Source organism: Centroberyx gerrardi, chromosome 20, assembly GCF_048128805.1.
Source record: "Centroberyx gerrardi isolate f3 chromosome 20, fCenGer3.hap1.cur.20231027, whole genome shotgun sequence".
NCBI lineage: Eukaryota > Metazoa > Chordata > Actinopteri > Beryciformes > Berycidae > Centroberyx > Centroberyx gerrardi.
Genome location: NC_136016.1, coordinates 13697774 through 13711633, shown reverse-complemented (window position 1 = coordinate 13711633; position 13860 = coordinate 13697774).

Below are 13860 nucleotides of genomic sequence, written 5' to 3'. Positions count from 1 at the left end.
GCCTGTTGGGCAAGATTTGATCAGTCGGGAAAGTCAGGAAAGTGTCTGATTATCTGTCTCAGAGAGAACTTGCACGCTGTCTATTGCTCCCAAAAATATAATTAATTTTCGATCAGGACATAGTGACGTTTCAAGCCATTTCATGCCTCTTCTCAGGCATACAGAAAATATCAATAAGGTTCAGGTATTCTCTTGTATTTAACATATTGGTTTCACCTTCATCACGTCCATCATGACTGTTTATTTACTCTAAGTAAATAAACAAACACAACAGACACATTTGGATAGTAGCTTCAAGGTGCTATGTGTTTCATATTGATAAATATCAATATATCATTGTCAAATTGTGATACCTTGGTATAATCACAGTAAACAAATGAGACCATGGTCATGGTTAGTAGCCTCTCTCTCCCACAAGTGTTTCTCAAAATGAAGACCACCTTCCCCATGAACCCCATTGCTTCTTGTTGCAGAGGATGGAAGAGGATGTTGCTACTTGATTGAGCTAAAACAGTGTCCCTCTTTCTGTTTTGTGCCATAAAGCAATATCCCTTTGTGCTGTAAAGTAATCCAGGCGATTTCAAAATTTGATCCATTTCGACACAATATAAAATGCAATGTGGAGGGCTGTAGAAGCTGCCAACCTTCTTGCAGATGGTCTCATTTGTTCATCTCAATCATACAAATGTCTCAAAATGAATGTTGTAATGATGTTAACATGCTACATGTAGCACATTTAAATGAAAAACCAAGAATTTCTTTATTGTTCTTCAAAAAACTGAAACTAAAAAAATAAAAAAATAACTGAATGTTTCAATTAAAAAAAAAACACTTACTGTTCTTTCCACCGATTTTTCTTTCTGCTGGCTATTTATATTGCTAGTATCTGTTCCTATTCACTTCTGTCAGTCTCTGGCTTTGAAGTTCACTTCTGTCAAAACTTTTCCACAGACGGATTTTGCTCTGCTAGGAGTCAGTGAAGCTGCTCTGATCTTTTCTGCTCCTCTGTAGTGGATAAACGGTCAGCTTGGCTGGACTTGGCTGAGTTGTGGGGGGGGGGGGGGGGTTTATATGGTTGTGTGTCTGTAGTTATTTTAGAATGGCTCTGCTGCCACCTGGACAGTTCTGACATTGGACACCAATCTACTAGCTGCCACTCCGACTGTGGAGATAATGAGAGGGGGATAATGCCTAAAGCCTACACACACACACATAACACACATACATTTACACATACACAGCCTAACATCAACTCATTCAGACACAAAGCCTATGCACATATACATGACTCAGATGAATATACTTAAGCATGTACACACACACACAATGTGAAAACTGAGCAGGTGCGCGCACACAGACACTTGACAGATAATGAAAAAGAGATTGACAGGGGAGACCGAATCCTCCTAAGCTCTCTGCACTCTTCCACCCCATTGCTTCAACCCTAATCACCACTGCTGGAAACTTAAGCCACATCCAAACAACACAAACACACACTCCATTCTCTGACAAGACTGTATGTGTGTGTGACAAGATGGTCAGACAGATATACCAGCCTCCAAAGTCAGCCTTAGCTACTCTTCTCATCTCCAGGCCTTGTGAAATCTCCCTTTTAGTTTTTCTGTCTAGTCTGCTCTAAATATACACACTGTAGGTTTCTGCTAATCTTAATACAACAATATCAAACAGTCAAACCTTAAATATTTGTTGTTCCAGAGACACTGGATCAAAAGTCAAGGACATATTCATGTAATTCACTGTACATAACAACTCTAATTAATGGTAAACATAGAGGAGGGGTTTCATTTTTACACTGGGTTCCATATGAAATTTCAAAAGCATGTTAGTGGCATATAAGGCATCCCAAAAGCTTCAATATAAAAAAAAATCTGCCAAAAGAATGGGATGCACTTAACTTCTAAATGGCTCTATATAATCTGCTACCATTTCTTGTCTAATTGCATGAAATTCTAATATGAAAGGTTTGTAATACAATTAAACAAATAAACAGAAAATGAGACACACATATTTACTCCCCTGTCACTTAAATGCAGACTGTAGAATCTAAAGAGCAACAAGAGCTGTTTTTCTGTTATAAACATAAAAACACACTGATGAATGAATTCAATTGATGAATTCAATTGATGGGAGTAAGGAGGAAATGAAGAGACCTGCAGTAGGTAAAAGGAAAAAAGTCAATTAAAGGGTTGAGCAGGACAGACACCCCACCCACACACATGCACACACACACACACACACACACACACACACACTACATCTAGTTAGAGGATTAGCAGAGCCAGGTAAGAGTCAGTTCGTACCCCTGAGTCAGAGGGAGATGGACAGATAAAAGAGGGAAGAGGAGGCAGATAAAGGGTATACAGCCACAGAAAGCAGGACAACAGAAAAAACAACAGGACAGATATAATGGAATAATACACATTTAGCCAGAGCCACAGGAGACAATTTATTTATCTAGGGTTTTAGTGGCAGAGGGAGTCTGACGATTTCATTCAACTCTTCTCTGGGTTACTTTTTTATAACACATGTATTGCAAAGTTTCATGAGGCCTTGTAATTTTCCATATAATTACATTAATGTAATTGGAAGGTACCAAAAAAGAGCACAAATTATTAAAATAAGAAATTAAATAAACAGCAAAAGCAAGGGTAGTTGGGTCCTACATCCTTTGCTTCATATCAGTCTCAGATTAGCAAATTGATAATAATCAAATAAGTATTATCAATAAAACTGAGCTACTGTTATTAATGTTAAACTGTGGTGGCCCTCTAAAATGTGTAATAAAATAGGCAACATAAACATATTGAGTACCATACTCAGAACAGGCATGTAGAGTTTGTTGAAATTTGAAGTCTTTATATATCCAATACAGATAATAAAATCACTGTGACCTACTTGATTATCAGAGAGAGAGAGAGAGAGAGAGAGAGAGAGAGAGAGAGAGAGAGAGAGAGAGAGAGAGAGAGAGAGAGAGAGAGAGAGAGAGAGAGAGAGAGAGAGAGAGAGAGAGAAATAAAGCTGTACAAATATAAAACAGATCTATCCTGTTGTGGACCTGCTCTTTTCTTCTTGTGCCATGCTTTCTTTAAAGTACTTGGCTAATGCAGCCATCCATCTTTCTGAGGCACCTACTGCCAAGAAATGTACTTCTCTGTTCACTATCCAAAACAATGCATATTGCTTGACAACGTGTACAATTCAAAACAAATGCATCTCATCTTCTATACTATTCATGTGCAAGACATAGCATATGGCAGTCTCCAACACAACTAACCACTTTCAATACTGAGCAGAGGCAATAATCCAACCATTCTACGTTATGCACATAATAATCTTTTATTTTCATACAGTCTTTATATATCAATTTCCCAGTGCTTCTCTGAACTACAATAAATAGCACAATTCTATATTTCTGCCCTGTTGAAAGTAAGCTCTATGATGCTATCTAGTGGTCAAATTGTTAATGACATAACCTATGCTACAGTGTGCAACATTTCAGGGTTAAAGTCACCAAAGAACTATATAATTAAAGTTGCATTCAACAGCTTTCTTTGTTATTATGGTTATTTGTTTCTGTTTTAAGATCTTAAAATAATTGTAAAACTATTTTTTGACAATGATGAGCATGAATCTGACCATAAATCCATTATTGAAAGAAAAACATTGTCAGGGAAGCATAAAATGGGACAAAAGTAGTGAAATCCGGGTATCACTGGCGATTTTCTGTTTCTCTCTCAACAACCATCTGTGCTAAGCAGCCTATACAGACTGACAGTATAAAGCAACTAATATTGTTTGGTATTTGCTCAAACTTCCCCAATTCATCTATTGAAAATTTTATTAGGGCACCATTTTCCCTTCAGAATGCCCTAGAGTAACAGTCTGTATGCAGATGACCTTTTGTTGAACATCTACTTTTTGTCACCTGATAGTTAACATTAGTGACGATCAACATGCACTATCAAAAAAAAGTGTTCCTGCTAAATTTTTGTTACATAAACTCTATCAATAAGGTTGTTTTGTTTTATAAGATGCTGACATACCTTTTCTCATTTCTTTCAGCAAGGCTGGATCCAGTCATTCACCTCAATGCCTTTAAAGGTGACAATGATGAATTCATCACTTACACATTGGAAGCAGCGGCTTCCACTGCAGACCTGTCTACAATTAAACATTGTTTCTCTGTTGAATAAATTAGTTAGCATACAACTGCAGTGCCTCCTCATTTCTTTGTTCCAGTATATCAGTGAGCAGAAACAGAAACATTCAAATCTAACCCTCAACAACTAAATAATCTTACATTTTAAAGTTAGACCTCAGCATGACAAACCTCATCATGTATCCTACCTTGTAAGAGAATGTGATGTATGTCTTATTTCCAAGAAAGTGTGGGTGACCTGAAAACACATTTTTCACTTCACTGGCTACAGGAAACGTATTTGAGTACAATATGTCCTTGACTTTAAAATTAAAATCAAATCTCATCCCATATAAAAAATGTCTCACCTTGCATGGTTAAATATGAGCCCCAAAGGCAAGAAAATAGCAAATGGTGGTGCAAAGTTCAACATTGATAACTTTGTTGTTTTTTTTAAATTGAGTCAGCTGCTACTATATGCTGCAACTGCTCAGTAAACTTCACCTTACTGTCATCTCTTCAGGGCCATTATGGAAAGAGAAAATGAAATAGATATGATAATTGCAGACAGTTTTTGGGATATTCAAATATTTTGACCACTATCAGGCTGATAAGGGTGATGTTGTAAATACATCAGATTAGTGATGGGTGGAGTTTTTTTCTTCTTCTTTGTATTAGTTATACTAAAGTACTATGAGAAATGTTAAACCTGCAATAAGTGATTTCAGACCCTGCAAACAATCCTGAAACGAACGTGTGCTACGTGGAGATTTCTGTGAGATGTAATGATATAAACAAATAGCCACAGTGTTGTGTTGTTTTCACCTGTTTCCTAAAGCTTGTTGTCAAAGTCGGCCCGAGAAAAGGCGAATCGATAAAGCGAGCCAGTATACATTTTCAAGTAGTAACCTTACTACCTACCTCTTCATTTGTTATTGTGGGACATGTAACCTTCAGCAGGAGAAAAATCTGGCAAAGCGAGACTGGTAACCAGCGATGTTTCGCTACGTAGCCTACGTTTGTTTTAGCCATTATGCACGGTTTGTCCTTAAGAGCTGCCGTCGCCCAGTAGCTTTGCTGTGTGTTTACAAACTGTGTTGCGGTCACCCTCTAGTGGTCAGAAAAAAAATCTTAGTGTAGCTTTAAGTTGAATTGGAAAGTCTGTTCTATAAAGCCCACAGCTGTGTTAAGGAAAAACAACCATTTGTCAAAGTAATTGAAGTGAGGAGTGCTCTTACAAAACAACTCTTTGCCTATATTCATAGTATTCTGTTACAACGCCACACAGCCATCTTGGTAGGAAAATAACAGGTGAATTTAACAAATTAATGGGTGATTACAATCAAATTAACACAGCCAACGAGCTGTGTGTATTGTAAAGCGCCATAGGAAAAGCATGTGACAAAATGGGGATACTATAGGCTGTTTTAATGTATATTTTCCTAACCATGAAGCAAGTTGTAACATTTTTGAAAATGTTGCTAGAAATAGTCACCAAGTCAGTAAGTGTCATTACTCAAATTTGATTAGTTATGGTTACAATTCATTGGTGTAATCGGCAGGGGGGGGAACGGAGGACGTCCCATCAAATGTTCCAAGTTCACAAAATTGTCCTGGTCCCCCCAGTAAAATTGACAGTTCACATGCGCAGTCTTTTGTGCGCGCAAAGAGTGCTCTAGCATTTTGACTAGTCATAATGTAATAAAAGATATTGTTACAACCCAGCTCAAGAAAATAACAATGAGGGGAGACATACGCCAAAGTAAAAGTTATAACAATAATTTATTAATTAAAACTGAGTAAACTCCACAAACTAAAACCGAACAAAAAGTGTGCATAGGTGAGGAGGGAGAACGACACTGATAGGCCGAGGCCTTCTTAAGCCCAAGGAGTTCACTGGGCCCAGGTGCACTCCCATCAGCTCTGATGATGACTCCACCCACCAGGCTCCTGCAAAATGCAGAGCCAGAAGAGATGATACTCACACTATCACCCAAGTTCGGGAGAAGATCACAGCAACAACATTCTCCAACTCACTTGCTAGGTTTTCTGGCTCACCAAGAGGCTGCTTCCAAGCCCGTATACCCTGCTCAAACAATTGGCCGCAACCCCAGTCTCATGACTGGGAATTGCCCACAAGTGTGCATAGTTCATCTAACAAGACTGCTCCGAAGTAGGACACCCAACTACTGACAGTAGTCCTACTGACACTGTGGCAACACAAACACCAAAGCCACTGTGCCACAGCAGCACCCAAAACATTAGCCAAAAGGCTGCACATCCCTAGTGCAACCCAAGGTAACACACAGTGTTACCCAGACAAAGCATAGTACTGGCCACACCAGCATGTTACAAAGATGACACTAGCACACACAAAGACCAAACGGTTATTAAACAAGAGCAGGTAACTTACAAGCCTTCAGGAAAGCACTTACCAACTGTAAGTCACTAACACTAGCAATATCTAAAGCCATCATAGCTCATGCTTACCCAAACCAAAATTGCCCATTCCGCAACACTAACCACAATCAACCACAAAACAGAGCCACCAGAAGAAGCCCAATTACAAAAAAAAACACCACACATACACACGGCTACAGTGCACCCAGCAGACATGGTTCGGGCAGCCTACCCAAAAGGAGCTTCCCCACTACTACCTAACAGTTAACTAGTTAAATTCAACCCTAGTCTTCATGTGACTACTTGTGGCGGGTCTTTATGCACTACAAACCACTGGTGCGAGAAAAGCGATCAGCAAGCCGACAACCCTCTCGAGACCAGGGACATGCTCCCGAGACAACTGCTCCTTCCACGTTTGTCACAACACTACCAAAAGGAAACCAGTGAAACCCAAACGGGAAACACTGCTATGCCTAACAGGGGAAATACACAATAGTGCTCCAAGACTTAACAGGCTAGACTACCCAAACTAGTACTGCTACTACACCAAGGCTAAACAATACTTACCTAGGTCCCCACCAGCAAACATCTCCAGCACTGGCGGATGCCAGAGATGGCTCTCCCCTCACCAAACACCACAAAACTACTGGCACATATAAATGATACCAGGCAACCAATGAAACAGGAATAACTTACCAGCGGGGACACAACAGTAAGCCACACCATAGCACAGACTAAGCCAAAAAACACCAAATACTCTGACGTATAACTCCCCAAAACACTACCATTGCAGCGCAGCCTCTCACTGACCATGCTAGCAAATGGACTGACAAAGTTAAACAAAATAAACTGAGTGCAAAACGAGGAGTACAAAAACTTACGACGAGCCCCCATATGTTACAGACATATGGATCCCGGACGAGCCCCATGTTACAACCCGGCTCAAGGAAGTAACAATGAGGGGAGACATACGCCAAAGTAAAAGTTATAACAACGATGTATTAACTAAAACTAAGGAGTAAACAAACAACACAAACTAAAAGAACAGAACAAAAGGTGTGCATAGGTGAGGAGGGAGAGAGACACTGATAGCTCGAGGCCTTCTTAAGCCCAAGGAGTTCACTGGGCCCAGGTGCAGTCCATCAGCTCTGATGATGACTCCACCCACCAGGCTCCTGCAAAATGCAGAGCCAGGAGAGTGGGAGGGTCATCACAATATCTTAAATTAGCATTTTGACTTGTCATAATGTAATAAGAGATATTTTAAATTATAATTTTGACTAGTCATAATGTAATAAGAGATATTTTAAATTATAATTTTGACTAGTCATAATGTAATAAAAGATATCTTAAATGAGCATTTTGACTAGTCATAATGTAATAAGAGATATTTTAAATTATCATTTTGACTAGTCATAATGTAATGAGAGATATCTTAAATGCTAATTTACAATATCACTCATGACATTATGACTAGCCAAAATGCTACTTTAAAATATTTAAGATGTCTGTAATGAGAACTACTGGAACTACCACTACTAGGCCTATACTGGTGCAGCAGCTGTAGTATAGCAGCAGCAGCAGCAGCAGCAGTGTTGTTGCTTGCCACTACTGACTAATACCACTCGGCTTAAAAGTACTGCTGCAGCAGCAGGAGCAGCAGCGGCAGCACCGACCACATTCCCGACCCCTGGTGCAGCCCCTGGTAAAGCTGTTACTGTGGACTTTGACAAGGGCCTACAACCCTATAAGATAATATAAGATATGCTTTGAATGCACCGCCAGCTCTAACTGCCAGACCAAACCTTTGGAGCGGCTGGCAGGTTGGCTGCAGCGCTGGGCAATTCACGTCTCAACTACCATTTACCAGACCACCATTTGGACTGGCTGGCAGGATTTCTTTTAATAAACCGCGATCGCTAACCGCCAGCCTTCGGAGCGGCTGGCAGGTTGGATTCAGCGGGACGCGAAACGCCACTTCATATCCAAATTATCAAAATAAAAACCTAAAAAGAGAAGAGTTTCCAAACATGCCCATCAAGCGATGATCCAATAGCTACTGTCTGAAATTAGGGCCATGTAAAAAGGTTCCCAGAGAGAGCCTCTTGCCACGGTCCAAGCAACAGCTATACCAGCGCCCAGGGGAGTAGGTCTATACCTTACCACACAGAGTGCGGTAAGGTATGAGGCTGAAAACCTCAAGACTGGCTTTTTATGCCCTGAGCTGTGATTGTGACGTCATCAGTGCAGCTGAGACAGGCTCTGATTGGTAGAGCAGTCCAGCTCCATCCAATGATGTCATAATTCGTTAGAACTACATCATTGTTAGAATGGCTAAGCGAAGCCGTATTCTGATTGGTGGAGGAGAAACAGCGGGCCAAGCCGCCGATTGAATGGCAAAAGTGAGTTTAGATTATTACAAAATTATATTTAGCCTATTATGTAGAACTTTATTTGTATTTAGACTAATTTGTATTTAGACTAATGTATGTAAAATAAGTCAAAATTTATGTGCAATTGGATGTCACATGCTTCTTAGGTGTGTGTGTGTGTGTGTGTGTGAGAGAGAGAGAGAGAGAGAGAGAGAGAGAGAGAGAGAGAGAGAGAGAGAGAGAGAGAGAGAGAGAGAGAGAGATACAGGCCTAAATATTGTCTAACAGCCTTGAAGCATAATCACACCGTCAAGCCTCCAGCCGGTCCAGCTGCACCGGGATGAAAGCCGCGAACAACTCAGAGAAATTAAATAAATTGTGTGGCTAAGTTCAGAAAATAAATAAAAAATAATAAATGTATACGAATATAGTTAAACTGTCCAAGTAGTCCATTTTGTCCAACAATGTCTGATAGGAAATAATTGCAATATATTTGTGAAGAATTCCCTGCAAGTCTACTTTTTCCGCGAGCATCACACACACTCTCCTCCCTTTCTGGTTGTCCTTCCAAATTGCGCAATCCTTTGGTGGCTATTGGAGCACATTGTAACGCCTGGTTCACACAGGCGAGTCGCAGTTAGATTGTTCACACAAGAAGCGTATTTGTCCGTGCCGGCCAGCAGCTCTCCTGGTCTACAGGAGGAGAAAACCCCGTGGAAACAGCTGTAGGCTGCTTACATTGTGCTCCAATAGACACCAAAGCTTCATCTGTTCAGCTGTCCTTGTAGAAACAAGCTGACAGCTGACAGCTCACTGTACTTTTCCACAGCAGGGATGAACTTTATATCTTCCATCTTCTTCATTTCTCCCTTTCTTCACAAACTCCCTCATATCAAAGCAGTCACGTTTATTTGTTTGTTTTCTCAGCAAGAGTCGTGACTTGTGATCGGGCAATAATTAGGAAAGCCTAGGGATCAGGATCAGCATCCTACAGTGTGTTGCATTTAAAACTTGTATCAGTGCAGATGGATTCATCAGCAACAGTAAAGACCGTGGTATGTTGATCATTTAATATATTTGTGCTTAATGGATATGACGTGATATAATGGAGATATGACCATCTATAGTGTATTTCTATGGTGTTTTCCTGTGAAATACGCGCCGCGGCACGCGGAGAAAATAGACCAGACGATCCTGGCGCTCGGCCAAATTCATACGCCACGTCATCATTCATTCAGTTTGTTTGTGATAGGGGACATTCACTGTCGAAACCACATTATGTTATCAATCACCAAGCATGCCAATCGTATCCCAAGCTCATCCCAAACTGGACTCTGCCTTGTGTTTGATACCTCTGAACCCAGTGAGTGGGCATCAAATTAACCAGCAAAATTAAAGTTGTAAAATAAAAGCCATTAGAACCCAGCTGGAAAAATAATCCGCTCACTCCATCTCTGTACATGGGATCATTGCTATCATGGTGTTATCCACTGTGTAATGTCATGTTCTAGCCAGGTCTGCGGCAAAGAAAAAGAATAGAATAAAAAAAGCTTTGAAAGGAAAACTTTAAAACACAATGGTCAGCATTCACAGACCTGAAAGACTCACATCTTGACTTGCAATTATGAAGACTTACAGTAAGACTTGTGACTTGTCCTGAAAGACTTGTCTCAAGTGACTTGACTTGGACTTGCACCAAAAGACTTAAAAACAGTGGTTATAATAGCTGGACCATAAACGCCACACACAAATGGTGACTGCTTTTTGAATAGATGCATCACTTCAACAATAACATTTAGCACACACACAATGTTATGGTATCTGTGGGGTGGGAATAATAAACTCTGTTGAATAATTTGAATTGTATCCGTCTCAAGTTCTCATTGTCAGGCAAGCAACCAGGACCCAAGAGCAGAAGCGGAGACAGGTAGTAGGAGTGAACAATGCAGATTTATTCCAGCAAGCAGGCAGGCAGGCAGACAGGTACAGGATACAGAGAGGCAGATAAACTTACTATACTGGCAACAACAGATAACAGCTAAGTACACAAGACAGACTTGAATTGCAAGCACTGAGTAACTGGGGCGACAGGTAGGGGAGTGATGAGGATCAGGTGTGTAGACTGATGAGAAGAATGGAATCAGGTGTGCAGGTGGAGATCAGGCTGGTAGTTGGAAGTCCAGTTTGGCGCCCTCTGGTGGATGGAACTGGAGTTGTGACAGAACCCCCCCCTCCTCTAGGGTTGACTCCTGACGACCCTCTCGTCAGGAGTCAACCCTAGAGGGCATTGGACACCCAGCACCCCGGCATTGGACACCCAGCAGCTTGCGGACCAAGTAGGCAGCCGAACAATCAACAATCCTGGGAGGAGGAGGAGGGGGAGGAGGAGGAACCAGGGGTGACCTGTGAACAGGTTTCACTTGGGAGACATGGAAAGCAGGATGAATGCGCATGGTGCGGGGTAACTTAAGGCGGACAGCAGACTGGTTGATGATTTTAGAGATGGGAAAAGGACCAATGAACTTAGGGGCCAACTTACGGGACAAGACACTGAGAGGAACATCACGAGTAGACAACCAAACCCTCTGACCGGGAAAGTATCTAGGCGCAGGGATGGGGTGGCGATCAGCTTGGCGCTTGTACCTGGCAGAAGAGCGGAGCAGTGTAGAGCGGGCTTTCCTCCAGGTGACTCGGCACCGACGGACGAAGGCTTGAGCAGATGGAACAGAAACTTCTCTTTCTTGTACTGGGAATAGAGGTGGCTGAAAACCATGGGAGCACTGAAAAGGTGACAGACCTGTAGATGATGATGGAAGAGTGTTGTGGGCATATTGTACCCAGACCAACTTATAATAACTGATTACATTTATATAGCACTTCTCTAAGTACTCAAAGCACTTCACATATCGGGGGGGGGACTCAACTCATCCACCACCGATGTGTAGCACCCACCTGGGTGATGCAAGGCAGCCAGTTTGCACCAGAACGCTCACCACACATCAGCTATCTCAGTGGAGAGTAGAGGACTGAAAGAGCCAATTAGGTAACGAGGGATGATTAGGTGGCCATGATAGTAGGAAGGCCGGTTTGGGAATTTTGCCAGGGCACCGGGGTTACACCCCTACTCTTGCGATGAGATCTTTATTGACCACAGAGTCAGGACCTCAGTTTTAACTTCTCATCCGAAGGAAGGTGCTCACTCACAAGACAGAGTCCCTGTCTCTGCCCTGGGGCATTGGGGATATTATTCATGAGACCAGAGGGAAGAGCACCTCCTACTGGTCCTCCAACACCATGTGGTTTCCCATCCAAGGACTAACCACAGCCAAACCTGCTTAGCTTCCCAGACAAGCTAGCGATGTGATGCAGGAGCTATGGTGCTGGCAAACATGTTACAAACATCTTACTGCTCTAAGCAGTAGGATTGGAGGAGACCAGACATCGCAGGGAAGTTTCCAGGTCCTGGTTGGCTCTCTCTGTCTGGCAGTTGGTCTGGGGGTGGAATCCAGAGGAAAGGCTAGCAGTGGCACCGATGAGTTGACAGAATGCTTTCCAGAATTGGGAGATGAACTGGGGACCACGATCTGAAACAATGTCTTTAGGGAGACCATGATTACGGAAAATATGTTGTATGACCAGCTGAGCAGTACCCTTGGCTGTGGGCAGTTTGGGCAATGCAACAAAATGGGCATACTTGGAGAAGCGATCAACTATAGTGAGAATGGTGGTGTTACCATTTGAGGGAGGTAGTCCAGTGACAAAGTCGAGGGATATGTGGGACCAGGGTCGGTGAGGAACCGGAAGAGGCTGAAGGAGACCAGAGGAGGGCTGCCGGGACATCTTATTCTGAGCACAAGTGGGACAGGCGGAAACAAATGACTGGGCATCATCCTGCATGGAGGGCCACCAGAAATGCTGCCGTAGGAGAGCCAAGGTTCGACGAGTGCCAGGGTGACAGGCCAGATTGGTGGAGTGAGCCCACTGGAGCATCCTGGACCTCAGCTTCAATTCCCCAGGTTAGGGCTCCCACTACACAGGAGTCTGGCAAGATGGGTTCAGGTTGCTGGGGAGCAGAGTCAAGAGAGAACTAGCAGGACACTGCATCAGGCTTTGTATTACGGGAGCCAGGACGATAAGACAGAATGAAATTAAAACGATTGAAAAACAGAGCCCACCTGGCTTGACGAGAGTTCAGTCTCTTGGCACCACGGATGTATTCAAGTTCTTGTGGTCGGTTAGCACTTGGAAGGGATAAGCAGCTTCCTCCAGCCAATGCCTCCAATTCTCCAGGGCAAGCTTGACGGCGAGGAGCTCCCGGTTGCCAATGTCATAGTTTTGTTCTGTAGGGGAAAGTTTATGGGAGAAGTAGGCACATGGGTGGAGTTTTTAGTCCTGGGCGATATGCTGTGAAAGCACAGCTCCAACTCCTGTATTGGAAGCGTCTAATTCCACCACGAATGGGAGATCAGGATCGGGATGAACCAGGATCGGAACAGAGGAGAATCGTCGCTTAAGTTCCACAAAAGCTTCCTCGAAGTCAGGGGTCCAAGCTGACGTCGAAACCCGGGAAGTGAGAGCGGTGAGGGGAGCGGCCAGGGAGCTGTAATGTTGGATGTTTTCACGGTGGTTACCTGATATGCAGAGCTCTAGGGGAACAGTGGAAAGGGAAACCATACCGATGGCTCGACCATCCAGAGCGTTGGCTTCTCGTGGTGTCTGCACAGGGGACGTAGGTATATTCAGCTGGTGAACAAGGGAGGAATTAATGAAATTAACTGGAACTTTCATCTCTGCGAGGGGGGGGCTGGACCGGAGGGAGGGTGAATAATTAGGTTTGCGTCTCTCCCTGAGTCGGTTGTCGATACGTATGACCATGGCAATCAGGGAGTCTAAGTCCTCAGGCAACTCTCGGGAGGCAAGTTCATCTTT